Raw genomic sequence first — 15,594 nt, 5'->3', positions numbered from 1 at the left:
TGAGCTCTAACATGGAAATTAAGCGTTTCCGGACATATGTCCACATAACATCTTTTCTTTCTTTGTGTGTGAGGAATGTTTCCTGAAAGTTTGGCCGTACATTTTTGTAACACCCTGTATATAGCCATAATGAGATTTTCACTCTGCAGCGGAGTGTGCGCTGATATGAAACTTCCTGGCAGATTAAAACTGTGTACCCTACCGAGACTCGAACTCGGGACCTTTGCCTTTCGCGGGCAAGTGCTCTACCATCTGAGCTACCGAAGCACGACTCACGCCCGGTACTCACAGCTTTACTTCTGCCAGTATCTCGTCTCCTACCTTCCAAACTTTACAGAAGCTCTCCTGCGAACCTTGCAGAACTAGCACTCCTGAAAGAAAGGATATTGCGGAGACATGGTTTAGCCACAGCCTGGGGGATGATTCCAGAATGAGATTTTCACTCTGCAGCGGAGTGTGCGCCGATATGAAACTTGCACTTGCCCGCGAAAGGCAAAGGTCCCGAGTTCGAGTCTCGGTCGGGCACACAGTTTTAATCTGCCAGGAAGTTTCACCCTGTATATAGTCTGCAGCCGCGAGCTCTGCTCCAGTCCACCACCAGTGATGTAGGGTGAAATATAGGCCACGGGAGCCAATCGTGCTGGCGAAACGTCAGAAAAATCATCGCTTGGCAGAACGTCAGCCGAAGAACCGGAGACAAAAGCCAACAGGCCGTTTGTCAACAAGTGACCATGAAAGTCTTAACAATTTTGTAGTTCACTGATTGTCACCCTTTACCACTACTGGCCGGACCATCAGCTCGCCTACATACGCCTAACGTCACATTAATCGGGCACTGTAATATGCGACATCGCACAGACTGGTGTTTTTAGTTCTATCAAAGCAATCTTTGGGCAGAAGACGACATGGAGCCCGCAGAAGCAGTAGACACTGCCTAACGGGGTTTGGCGGCGGTGCGACCAGACAGGTGTAGGGTGGCGGCGACCGGCCGGCGTGGGGGCGTATCCCCGTGGAGCGGTGGGGGCGGCCCGCCTGGTACGGCCAGACACGCGCCCGCTATCGACCGCCCCCCGGCCACTCGAGCCGGCATTCAACAGCCCGGCCGCCTCCCCGCCCCCGCGCCTTTCAAGCCGCCGCCGCCGCCGCCTGTCGCCACGGAAGTCGCTCCCGCCTCCTCGGCCAATCTTCGCCTCCCGACACCGCGCCGTCCCCGTCGTGGACTGGACCGACGCCACCCAGGCCTCCAGATGTCAGACACTGATATATATCCAAACGTTGTAGCCGGCCGTTGTGGTCGAGCGGTTCTAGGCGCTTCAGCCTGGAACCGCGCTACCGCTACGGTCGCAGGTACGAATCCTGCCTCGGGGATGGATGTGTGTGATGTCCTTAGGTTCGTTAGGTTTATGTAGTTCTAGTTCTAGGGGAGTGATGAGCTTAGATGTTAATTCCCATTGTGCTCAGAGCCGTTTGAACCATTTTTGAACCAAACATTGTATGTCGATATAGTATCAACCAAAGCCCTGATATACCATGAAGAGCCAAAGAAACTGGTACACATGCCTAAATCGTATAGGGCCCTTGCGAGCACTCAGAAGTTCCGCAACACGACGTGGCATGGACTGTCAGAAGTAGTGCTGGAGGGAATTGACACCGTGACTCCTGCAGGGATGTCTATAAATCTGTAAGAGTACGAGGTGGTGGAGATCTCTTATGAACAGTACGTTGCAAGGCAACCCAAATATGCTCAACAATGTTCATTTCTGGGGAGTTTGGTGGCCAGTGGAAGTGTTCAAACTCAGAAGGATGTTCCTGGAGCCACTGTGTAACAATCCTGGACGTGTAGGGGGCCGCATTGGGAATGGAAATGAGCGTTTGGCGTCATTGGCTGCGAGGTCCTTTGCAGGCACGTCCGGCCGCCTTGGTGCAGGTCTTATTACATTCGACGCCATGTTCGGCAACCTGCGCGCCAGATGGGGATAAAATGATGATGAAGACAACACCCAGTCCCTGAGCGGAGAAAATTCCCGACCCAACCGGGAATCGAACCCGGGCTCGTAGGACGGCAATCCGTCAAGCTGACCATTTGGAGGGCGGCGAGGACAGAGTGATCAGGGGTCGTAACCCGAGGCCTGGCCACAGTGTCCCCCTCGCCCGTCAAGGAATCAAGGAATCAGAGATGATAAGGGGAAATCTTTTGTGAGAATTTTTATTTTTTTAATTATTTTTATTTACTGTTTTTAAGATATTCTTAATTTGGTTTTACTTTACACCACAACAAAAAAAAAAAATGTACCTAGCACGGCATCGTGCTCTGAGTAAAGAAATCAATATCTCGGCACGTTCCTACACCGAGGTAATGTACACTCCTGGAAATGGAAAAAAGAACACATTGACACCGGTGTGTCGGACCCACCATACTTGCTCCGGACACTGCGAGAGGGCTGTACAAGCAATGATCACACGCACGGCACAGCGGACACACCAGGAACCGCGGCGTTGGCCGTCGAATGGCGCTAGCTGCGCAGCATTTGTGCACCGCCGCCGTCAGTGTCAGCCGGTTTGCCGTGGCATACGGAGCTCCATCGCAGTCTTTAACACTGGTAGCATGCCGCGACAGCGTAGACGTGAACCGTATGTGCAGTTGACGTATGCGAGGCCGTATAGTGGGCATGCGGGAGGCCGGGTGGACGTACCGCCGAATTGCTCAACACGTGGGGCGTGAGGTCTCCACAGTACATCGATGTTGTCGCCAGTGGTCGGCGGAAGGTGCACGTGCCCGTCGACCTGGGACCGGACCGCAGCGACGCCCTGATGCACGCCAAGACCGTAGGATCCTACGCAGTGCCGTAGGGGACCGCACCGCCACTTCCCAGCAAATTAGGGACACTGTTGCTCCTGGGGTATCGGCGAGGACCATTCGCAACCGTCTCCATGAAGCTGGACTACGGTCCCGCACACCGTTAGGCCGTCTTCCGCTCACGCCCCAACATCGTGCAGCCCGCCTCCAGCGGTGTCGCGACAGGCGTGAATGGAGGGACGAATGGAGACGTGTCGTCTTCAGCGATGAGAGTCGCTTCTGCCTCGGTGCCAATGATGGTCGTATGCGTGTTTGGCGCCGTGCAGGTGAGCGCCACAATCAGGACTGCATACGACCGAGGCACACAGGGCCAACACCCGGCATCATGGTGTGGGGAGCGATCTCCTACACTGGCCGTACACCACTGATGATCGTCGAGGGGACACTGAATAGTGCACGGTTCATCCAAACCGTCATCGAACCCATCGTTCTACCATTCCTAGACCGGCAAGGGAACTTGCTGTTCCAACAGGACAATGCACGTCCGCATGTATCCCGTGCCACCCAACGTGCTCTAGAAGGTGTAAGTCAACTACCCTGGCCAGCAAGATCTCCGGATCTGTCCCCCATTGAGCATGTTTGGGACTGGATGAAACGTCGTCTCACGCGGTCTGCACGTCCAGCACGAACGCTGGTCCAACTGAGGCGCCAGGTGGAAATGACATGGCAAGCCGTTCCACAGGACTACATCCAGCATCTCTACGATCGTCTCCATGGGAGAATAGCGGCCTGCATTGCTGCGAAAGGTGCATATACACTGTACTAGTGCCGACATTGTGCATGCTCTGTTGCCTGTGTCTATGTGCCTGTGTTTCTGTCAGTGTGATCATGTGATGTATCTGACCCCAGGAATGTGTCAATAAAGTTTCCCCTTCCTGGGACAATGAATTCACGGTGTTCTTATTTCAATTTCCAGGAGTGTATATGTGGAAAACGAAAAAAAGTGCTTCATACAGGATGCAGAAGGGTGTGTCGCTACGCTCCTTACACTTCATCATCCAGATACGTCTTCACGTATGTCGTATGTTATTCCACCGAGAATCGAACTTCGTCTTGTCAGCTCACTCAGTGGGTGTCTTCTCCTACCTGTTGATGATCCAGCTGCGTGAAGGGTGGCGTAGGGCACTCCCTGAGTAATTAGAAAAATACTGTCTGTATTTTGGGTTCCGTACGATCTTGCAATGACGTTCTTGTAGGTAGTTCCAAAAGTCGAATACATCTTTAGGTCCATCGTGAAATAAGTAGTGTACCGCATGCGCACGGATCCAAGTGACAGCGTTGGTCTTGGTGCGCGGGAAATACTGTTGATCCGGAAATACACTCCTGGAAATGGAAAAAAGAACACATTGATACCGGTGTGTCAGACCCACCATACTTGCTCCGGACACTGCGAGAGGGCTGTACGAGCAATGATCACACACACGGCACAGCGGACACACCAGGAACCGCGGTGTTGGCCGTCGAATGGCGCTAGCTGCGCAGCATTTGTGCACCGCCGCCGTCAGTGTCAGCCAGTTTGCCGTGGCATACGGAGCTCCATCGCAGTCTTTAACACTGGTAGCATGCCGCGACAGCGTGGACGTGAACCGTATGTGCAGTTGACGGACTTTGAGCGAGGGCGTATAGTGGGCATGCTGGAGGTCGGGTGGACGTACCGCCGAATTGCTCAACACGTGGGGCGTGAGGTCTCCACAGTACATCTATGTTGTCGCCAGTGGTCGGCGGAAGGTGCACGTGCCCGTCGACCTGGGACCGGACCGCAGCGACGCACGGATGCACGCCAAGACCGTAGGATCCTACGCAGTGCCGTAGGGGACCGCACCGCCACTTCCCAGCAAATTAGGGACACTGTTGCTCCTGGGGTATCGGCGAGGACCATTCGCAACCGTCTCCATGAAGCTGGGCTACGGTCCCGCACACCGTTAGGCCGTCTTCCGCTCACGCCCCAACATCGTGCAGCCCGCCTCCAGTGGTGTCGCGACAGGCGTGAATGGAGGGACGAATGGAGACGTGTCGTCTTCAGCGATGAGAGTCGCTTCTGCCTTGGCGCCAATGATGGTCGTATGCGTGTTTGGCGCCGTGCAGGTGAGCGCCACAATCAGGACTGCATACGACCGAGGCACACAGGGCCAACACCCGGCATAATGGTGTGGGGAGCGATCTCCTACACTGGCCGTACGCCACTGGTGATCGTCGAGGGGACACTGAATAGTGCACAGTTCATCCAAACCGTCATCGAACCCATCGTTCTACCATTCCTAGACCGGCAAGGGAACTTGCTGTTCCAACAGGACAATGCACGTCCGCATGTATCCCGTGCCACCCAACGTGCTCTAGAAGGTGTAAGTCAACTACCCTGGCCAGCAAGATCTCCGGATCTGTCCCCCATTGAGCATGTTTGGGACTGGATGAAGCGTCGTCTCACGCGGTCTGCACGTCCAGCACGAACGCTGGTCCAACTGAGGCGCCAGGTGGAAATGGCATGGCAAGCCGTTCCACAGGACTACATCCAGCATCTCTACGATCGTCTCCATGGGAGAATAGCAGCCTGCATTGCTGCGGAAGGTGGATATACACTGTACTAGTGCCGACATTGTGCATGCTCTGTTGCCTGTGTCTATGTGCCTGTGGTTCTGTCAGTGTGATCATGTGATGTGTCTGACCCCAGGAATGTGTCAATAAAGTTTCCCCTTCCTGGGACAATAAATTCACGGTGTTCTTATTTCAATTTCCAGGAGTGTAGTAGAAACCGAGGTGTAACGTGTTCCGGAGTCACTCGTAGAAAATACGACATAATTAGTCGCACCAAGCGCCATACGTACCACTCAGCTATCGGGGCGGACGGGTGTCGTATTGTCCTGCTGGAATTACCCGAGTCCATCGGAATGGACAGTGGACATGAAAGGATACAGGTGAGCAGGCAGGAGGCCGGAGACGTATCTAGACGTATCAGCGGTCCTATATCACTCCAACTGCACACGCCCCACACCATTACAGAGCTTCCACCCGCTCGAACAGTCGCCTGCTGACATGTAGGATCCGCGGATTCGTGAAGTTGTCTCCGTACCGCACTCGTCTATCCGCTCGATACAATTTGAAACGAGACTCGTCCGACCAGGCAACATGTTTCCAGACATCAACAGTCCAATACCGCTGCTGACGGGCCCAGGCGAGGCGTAAAGCTTTCTTTCGTGGAGTCATCAAGGCTACATGAGTGGGCCTTCGGCTCCAAAAGCCCATTTCGATGATGTTTCGTTCAGTGATTCCCAAGCTGACACTTGTTGATGGCCCAGCACTGAAATCTGCAGTAATTTGCGGAAGGGTTGCACTACTGTCATGTTGAACGATTCTCTTCATTCTTGCAGGGTCGTTTTCCAGCAGCAACGATGACGGAGATTTGATGTTTTACCGGATCCGTGATATTCATGGTACACTCTTGAAATGGTCGTACGGGAAAATCCCTATATCATCGCTACCTCGGAGATGCTGTGTCCCATTGCTCGTTTTGACTGTAACACCACGTCCAAACTCACTTAAATCTTGACGACTTGCCCTTGAAGAAGCAGTAACCGACCTAAGAACTGCGCCAGACACTTGACTTGTCGTGGCGTTGCCGACCGCAGCGCCGTATTCTGCCTGTTTGCGCATGCCTATAAAAGTTTCTTTGGCACTTCAGTGTAGTTCGTGCTGTTCGCTGTCTTCCGGCAGAATGGGCATAAACATTAATTAAAAGTAACGCCATATTTGCGGACAAATGAAAAACATACTGGAACGTCCCCTTAGAACAATTTTACACGACTGTGCTTAACCTGACACACAATGTTTTTAGCGCAACGCAATCTGACTATCAAAGATCCCTGCAAAAGAATGGCCCTGAGTAACATTAAACTATACCTTTCAGAAATCACTTACCTCACAAAAATCTTGGTTACTTGAACTACTGCAATACAGCGAGCGCCACTACTGCCAGCTAAATAAAAGATTCAAACTACGGAAGGCACTAACTACTGATAGGGATAGTTAGCAAATGAAAGATTTTAATAGAGAACAAACACTGTATTTACCTTAATATCATCAAAAGTCATAATATATGTAATTTCAAAACTCCGCCATCTCTCTCCTCACATCCACCACTGCTGGCGGCTCACCTCTAACTGCGCAACGCTACGAGCTGTTCACATCCAGCTGCCGCTGCGTAACACTACAATGGCAGACAACAATGCAAACTAGCCACAGGCTGCACACAGCACAGCCAGTGATTTTCATACAGAGCGCTACGTAACGTTGCCAATAAGAAAACATAAAAAGCCTACTTACAATACGTGTGAGTAACTATTATGTATAGCTTCTGTGGGGAAGATGCTAATGCATTCGATTTTCGTACAAAGGATCCTCGGTTCAGCCCAAATGTCGACTTTTTTTTACTGTACTATGCCTGAAAATCTTACATATGACAACATATTTATGACATGTAAAAGGTCTCTTTGGTGGTCACAGAAATTTTCTCTAGGCAGTCTGATTTCGCTTCGTTTCTTTGAAAGTAGTAATTCTACAGAGTACATATGCAGTTTCACAGAAGAAACAATCAGAAGAAAAAAATAAACAATTTATCGCATCACACATGCGAAACTAAATAATAATAATAATAACAGTAGTTAATAATAAACAAAATAAGATCAGTAATAAGTACATAATGTTCAACCAACGCAGCAAAATCAGACTGCCAAAAGCAGGTTGTTACGAAATTCCGAAAGGTCCTTTTACATGCCAGGAAAATGTTCTCCCATATGACAGTTTCACACGTGAGCAGTTCGAAATACATTTTCACTATTGGGGTTTGAACATGGGACCTTCCAAAAGACACCCCAGCCTCTACCAAACCACCAGATTTGCGAAGCAGTTACTGACAGATACGGTTTTCCCATGCTACGTAGTTCTGGTGTTACTTTTACTTACCGTTTACACACCTTCTACTGGGCGACAGCACATATCGGTGTTTTGGCTGATACTCAATCGACACACAACGTTTGGTACCGATCTGAATGTCTGACATCTGGAGGTTCGGGTGCTAGCAGACCACCAAGAGTAGTCACTCAAGACTTGTCTACCAAAGAGAAATTTCAACCGATGGACACTTCTAGAACTTCCTGGCTATATACACACATCAAAAAAGGGTTTTGCATCACCTCGGTTCCTAGGAAAATTGGAATAGCTCTTAACATCATTTTCGCCCTTTTTATTGCTCATGAAAACCACACATTGCATGATGTAGCACCATACAGCGAGACCTTCAAATGTGGTTGTCCAGATTGCTGTACACACTGGTACCTCTAATACCCAGTAGCACGTCCTCTTGCATTGATTCATGCCTGTATTCGCCGTGGCGTACTGTCCACAAGTTCGTCAAGGCACTGTTGGTCCAGGTTGTCCCACTCCTCAACGGTCTTTCGGCGTAGATCCCTCACAGTGGTTGGTGGATTACGTCGTCAATAAACAGCCCTTCTCAATCTCTCCCAGGCATGTTCGATGGAGTTCATTTCTGGAGAACATGGTTGCCGATCTAGTCGAGCGATGTCGTTATCCTGAAGGAAGTCATTCACAAGATTTGCACGATGGGGGCGCGAATTGTCGTCCACGAAGAATGTCTCGCCAATATGCTGTCCATATGGTTGCACTATCGGTCGGAGGATGGCATTCACGTATCATACAGCCGTTAGGTCGCCTTTCTTGACCACCAGCGGCGTGCGTCGGCCCCACATAATGCCACCCCAAAACAATAGGGAACTTCCACCTTGCTGTACACACTGGACAGTATGTCTAAGGCGTTCAGCCTGACTCGGTTGCCTTCAGACACGTCTCCGACGATTGTCTGGTTGAAGGCATATCCGGTACTCATAGGTGAAGAGAGCGTGATGCCAATCCTGAGCGGTCCATTTGGCATGTTGTTGGGCCCATCTGTACTGCGCTGCACGGTTTCGTGGTTGCAAAGATGGATCTCGCCATTGACGTCGGGAGTGAACTTGCGCATCGTGCAGCCTATTGCCCACAGTTTGAGTCGTAACACGACGTCCTGTGGCTGCACGAAAAGCATTATTCAACATGGTGGTGTTGCTGTCAGCGTTCCTCCAAGTCATAATCCGTAGGTAGCGGTCATCCACTGCAGTATTAGCCCTAGGGCGGTCTGAGCGAGGCATATAATCGACTGTTTCTGTCTCTCTGTATCTCCCCCATCTCAGAACGACATTGATTTGGTTCACTCCGAGGCACCTGCACACTTCCCTTCCTGGCACAAAGTGAAAATGTGGACGCGATCGAGTCGCGGTATTGACCGTCTAGGCACGGTTGAACTACAGGCAACACGAGCCGTGTACCTCCTTCCTGGTGGAATGACTGGAACTGATCGGCTGTCGGACCCCCTTCGTCTAATAGGCGCTGATCATGCATGGTTGGCTCAGTCCGGAACTGCGTGACTGCTACGGTCGCAGGTTCGAATCCTGCCTCGGGCATGGATGTGTGTGATGTCCTTAGGTTAGTTAGGTTTAAGTAGTTCTAAGTTCTAGGGGACTGATGACCACAGTGCTCGGAGCCATTTTGAACCATGCATGGTTGTTTATATCTTTGGGCAGGTTGAGTGACATCTCTGAACAGTCAGAGGGACTGTCTATGATACAATATCTACAGTCAACGTCTATCCTGATGAGTTCTTGGAACCGGGATGATGCAAAACTTTTTTTGATGTGTGTACTTTATTTCCAGTGCCATACTGCTATCCTCGTATGTACTTATAATTTTACGACAGTGAAAGTGCTGTTGACACACCTACAATCAATAATCCAAAATGAGAATTAATCACCACCAATTACCATGATCTTAATAATGAGGAACTAATATTAGTTAGGGAATACTCTAAAACAGCTTATTTTAGAAACTTTCATATTCGTAAATGCTGAACATTACATTTTATCTCTATTTATGGTAGCTATTTATTAATAATTAATTGAGTTATCTTAACGACATCATGTCTGGCCATTCGTATTAGGCTACATGTTCTTTCTGAAGTCACACTATTAAAAACGCAAGGTCGTTACTCTCAAATGGCCGAATAATAAAACACCAAAATAGAGCCCTTTCTTCAATCACTTGACGACAAGACGAAAACATCGACTCTTTCTGCTTTCCTTCCAACTGACATTCCAGAACCTGGCCGTTAGTGCGCTGAACAATAATACCAGTGCTTGCTAAACACAACACCTCGTTAAAATTCTCCGAGGAGCTTGGCTGACATACAAGGTGCATTCAAGTTCTAAGGCCTCCGATTTTTTTTCTCCAGACTGGAAAGAGATAGAAACATGCGCATTGTTTTAAAATGAGGCCGCGTTCATTGTCAATACATCCCAGAGATGGCAGCACCGTACGGCAGATGAAATTTTACTGCCAGTGGTGAGATGAGAACTGTTTTAAATACTTAAAATGGCGACGTTTTCCTTACTTGAACAGTGTGCAATCATTCGTTTTCTGAATTTGCGTGGTGTGAAACCAATTGAAATTCATCGACAGTTGAAGGAGATATGTGGTGATGGAGTTATGGATGAGTCGAAAGTGTGTTCGTGGGTGCGAAAGTTTAATGAAGGCAGAACATCGTGTGACAACAAACCGAAACAACCTCGGGCTCGCACAAGCCGGTCTGACGACATGATCGAGAAAGTGGAGAGAATTGTTTTGGGGGATCGCCGAATGACTGTCGAACAGATCGCCTCCAGAGTTGGCATTTCTGTGGGTTCTGTGCACACAATCCTGCATGACGACCTGAAAATGCGAAAAGTGTCATCGAGGTGGGTGCCACGAATGCTGACAGATGACCACATGGCTGCCTGTGTGGCATGTTGCCGAGCAATGTTGACACGCAACGACAGCACGAATGGGACTTTCTTTTCGTCGGTTGTGACAATGTATGAGACGTGGATGCCATTTTTCAATCCAGAAACAAAGCGCCTGTCAGCTCAATGGAAGCACACAGCCACCAAAAAAATATCGGGTAACTGTCAGTGCTGAAAAAATGATGGTGTCCATGTTCTGGGACAGTGAGGGCGTAATCCTTACCCATTGCGTTCCAAAGGGCACTACGGTAACAGGTGCATCCTACGAAAATATTTTGAAGAACAAATTCCTTCCTGCACTGCAACAAAAACGTCCGGGAAGGGCTGCGTGTGTGCTGTTTCACCGAGACAACACACCCGCACATCGAGCTAATGTTATGCAACATTTTCTTCGTGATAACAACTTTGAAGTGATTCCTCGTTCTCCCTACTCACCTGACCTGGCTCCTAGTGACTTTTGGCTTTTTCCAACAATGAAAGACACTCTCTGTGGCCGCACATTCACCAGCCGTGCTGCTATTGCCTCAGCGACTTTCCAGTGGTCAAAACAGACTCCTAAAGAAGCCTTGGCCGCTGCCATGGAATCATGGCGTCAGTGTTGTGAAAAATGTGTACGTCTGCAGGGCGATTACGTCGAGAAGTAACGCCAGTTTCATCGATTTCGGGTGAGTAGTTAATTAGAAAAAAAATCGGAGGCCTTAGAACTTGAATGCACCTCGTAGAACTGAAACCCCCACCGACGTATATTTAGTGGTCTGAATCAAGAACGAAACAATCTCTCTACACACGCTACGTGAACAGCACCAAATCAGACACGATGATACACTTCTTTTTCGTGTCAGGCTTCACTTTCACAGCTATTAAACAACCAAACGACAGGAAATAACAACACAATGTAAGTAAAAATTCTCATGTAAATGTTACACGCATAATCCAACAAGAAATTGGCGTTTAGTGTCGCGTAACTTCTGTGAATGCAACGACAACGTACTGAAACATTCGTGGAAAGTCAAAACTGCCAACCCACGGCGATTAAATCCTTCTCAAGGGTTTATATAGAGCAGTGGACATGCTTCACACACGGTGTTCCGTTTTAATCTCTTATTACAATATTTAAGATGCATTAATGACGATAATAATAAAAATAATAATACAGTACTGCCCAGACAGTAACACAATAAGTGCTTTAACGTTATGCTTCACGATACTAAGTTCATACTACACTATAATCGTAAAGGAACTTAAATGACTTTGCTGTTAAGCTGTTAGTTAAATATTCCCTTGGAATAGCCAGTTTGCAGTTTTCTAATAACTTTTGTGTCTTCGGAAATGAGAAAAGTTTCGCTATCGGACCTGCTGTATAATTTTCTTTACATCCGGTCGCACAACATCTGTTGGGCACTTTGTCTGTTACTAACACAAATGTGAATTCTTAATCACAGCACAGAGCTGGAGCGTCCCAGACCTGTTCCATCGGCTTCACATCAGGTGCCTTTGGTGGCCAAGACGTCAACGTCAGTTCACTATTAAGCTCTTCAAACAATGACTGTAGTACGATTCTGTCCTTGTGCCATAGACAGTTATCGTGCTGGAAGATACCATCGCTATCGTGAAAGTGGTGGTGGTGGGTGGTGGTTAGTGTTTAACGTCCCGTCGACAACGAGGTCATTAGAGACGGAGCGCAAGCTCGGGTTAGGGAAGGATGGGGAAGGAAATCGGCCGTGCCCTTTCAATGGAACCATCCCGGCATTTGCCTGAAACGATTTAGGGAAATCACGGAAAACCTAAATCAGGATGGCTGGAGACGGGATTGAACCGTCGTCCTTCCGAATGCGAGTCCAGTGTGCTAACCACTGCGTCACCTCGCTCGGTTATCGTGAAAGTCTGTATCTACATATATACTCCATTAGCCACCAAGCGGTGTGTGGCGGAGGGCACAATTATGGCCAAAATCATATTTCCTCCCCTCTGTTCCACTCGCGAATCGCGCGAGAGAAAAACGGCTGTCTGAACGCCTCAGTACGAGCTGTAATTTCCCTTATCTTTGAATGGTTATCATTGCGCAATTTGAAAATGGGTGGTGATAATATATGCTCTACATCCTCGGCGAAGATCGGATTTCGGAATTTGGTAAGCAACCCCTTCCGCTTAGCGCGTCGTCTATCTGCAAGTGTGTCCCACTTCAAACTTTCTATGAGATTTGTAACGCTCTCGCGATGGCTAAATTTATCAGTCGCGAATCTTGCCGCTATTCTTTGCACCTTCTCAATCTCGTGAATCAGACCCAACTGGTAAGGGTCCCATACAGACGATCAAGACTCTAAGACTGGACGAACTAACGTATTGTAACAACACCGACTCAAAGGAAGGCCTCGGCGCTTGTTCGTGACGTCACGTCAGCTAGGCACGGCGAACGCCAGGTCTGTTGCAGACATACTCATAATGGTGGTATATCCCTCTCTGACACAGAAAAATCTGAAAATATTGGCGCTAGTTGACCAACACACATTGTTCTGAGAGATTTCTGCAATCAATTAATTGGGCAATTCATTACACTTCGTAACAAATAGTGTACTCCTAAACTTAAATTTCCACCTGTTTTAAGGATTGACATACAAAAACAACTTCATGGTTCAGCAGCAACAAAATTCGTGCTTCTTTACCTTATTTGTAAATCTGAGGAAGTTACGTTTTTACTGGGTTGATTTTACGAGAAACTGTGAACATATTGGTGCTCTTCTTTAGGTATCTTGGTTGACTATAGGGTGAGGAGCACTGAATGTTAATGAAATATCTTGCGATTGTACACGTTTGGGGAGGGGGTGGGGGACAGAAGAAGAGGCAAAAGAGAGATACTTGTTTTATCAAATAAAATTTTTTTATCTTACAAAGTTTCTCCTTTCAGTTGCAAGAGGGGAATATACATCTTTTCTAATGTGCATGTGTAAAAAAGGTTAAGCTCAGCAGTATTTTCGATGTATGAAGCTATTTTGTTTCCTGTTTAGAATTCCTTTCGTTGGAAACGGCTGTAATCTAATGACTGGCAACAGTTGGACATTTACACATCTAAATTAGTTCACATTTTCAGTGAAGATGTCAAACGAAATACAGAACTATGATCTTCATTTGTAGCTTTAAGATAGTAAGAAAATCTTTCATCTAAATAAAACTGCAAAATCCAAAACAATACCAAACATTTTGTCCAAAAATAAGAGATTTATAGTGATAACCATGCCCAGGCGTTTCTGCCTGCAACAGACCTGGCGTTCGCCGTGCCTACCTGACCTGACGTCACCAACAAGCGCCGAGACCTTCCTTTGAGTCGGTGTTGATTGTAAGCAATTTCCTTTGTTGAAGGACTGCATCGCTTCAGGATTCTACCAATAAACGGCAATCTAGAGTTCGCCTTGCACGTTACTTGTGTAATCTGATCATTCCATTTGAGATCATTTAGAATAGTCACACCCAGATACTTGACGGATGTTACCGCTTCCAAAGACTGGGCATTTATTTTGTACTCGTACATCAATGGGGATTTTCGCCTTGTTATACGCAGTAGGTTACACTTACTAATATTGAGAGATAATTGCCAGTTATTACACCACGCATTTATTTTCTGCAAATCCTCGTTGATTTGTTCACAACTTTCGTGTGATACTACTTTCATGTAGACTACAGCATCATCGGCAAACAGTCTAAGGCCGCTGTCAATACCATCAACCAGATCGTTTATGTAAAATGGTAAAAAGCAGAGGACCTATTACGCTGCCCTGGGGCACACCTGAAGTTACGCTTGTGTCTGTTGAAGTCAACCCCATTCAGCACGGCATACTGCTCTCTGTCTGTTAGAAAACTTGCTGTTCAACCGCATAAGTCATCGGATAGACCGTAAGCGCGCCGTTTTTGGAGCAAGCAACAGTGCGGAACTGCTTCGAACGCCTTTCAAAAGTCGAGAAATATGGCATCAACCTAGGAGCCGGTACCTAGAGCCTATTCTACGAGGTGCATTCAAGTTCTAAGGCCTCCGATTTTTTTCTCCGGACTGGAAAGAGATAGAAACATGCGCATTGTTTTAAAATGAACCCGCGTTCATTGTCAATACGTCCCAGAGATGGCAGCACCGTACGGCAGATGGAAATTTACCGCCATCGGCGAGAATGAGAACTGTTTTAAATACTTAAAATGGCGACGTTTTCCTTACTTGAACAGCGTGCAATCATTCGTTTTCTGAATTTGCGTGGTGTGAAACCAATTGAAATTCATCGACAGTTGAAGGAGACATGTGGTGATGGAGTTATGGATGTGTCAAAAGTGCGATCGTGGGTGCGACAGTTTAATAAAGGCAGAACATCATGTGACAACAAACCGAAACAACCTCGGGCTCGCACAAGCCGGTCTGACGACACGATCGAGAAAGTGGAGAGAATTGTTTTTAGGGATTGCCGAATGACTGTTGAACAGATCGCCTCCAGAGTTGGCATTTCTGTGGGTTCTGTGCTCACAATCCTGCATGACGACCTGAAAATGCGAAAAGTGTCATCCAGGTGGGTGCCACGAATGCTGACGGACGACCACATGGCTGCCCGTGTGGCATGTTGCCGAGCAATGTTGACGCGCAACGACAGCACGAAAGGGACTTTCTTTTCGTCGGTTGTGACAATGTATGAGACGTCGATGCCATTTTTCAATCCAGAAACAAAGCGCCAGTCAGCTCAATGGAAGCACACAGATTCACCGCCACCAAAAAAATTTCGGGTAACCGCCAGTGCTGAAAAAATGATGGTGTCCATGTTCTGGGACAGCGAGGGCGTAATCCTTACCCATTGCGTTCCAAGGGGCACTACGGTAACAGGTGCATCC

The sequence above is a fragment of the Schistocerca cancellata genome, chromosome 12, assembly GCF_023864275.1.
Source record: "Schistocerca cancellata isolate TAMUIC-IGC-003103 chromosome 12, iqSchCanc2.1, whole genome shotgun sequence".
NCBI lineage: Eukaryota > Metazoa > Arthropoda > Insecta > Orthoptera > Acrididae > Schistocerca > Schistocerca cancellata.
The sequence above is the reverse complement of the archived record's forward strand: the minus strand, read 5'-3'. Positions refer to the sequence as shown.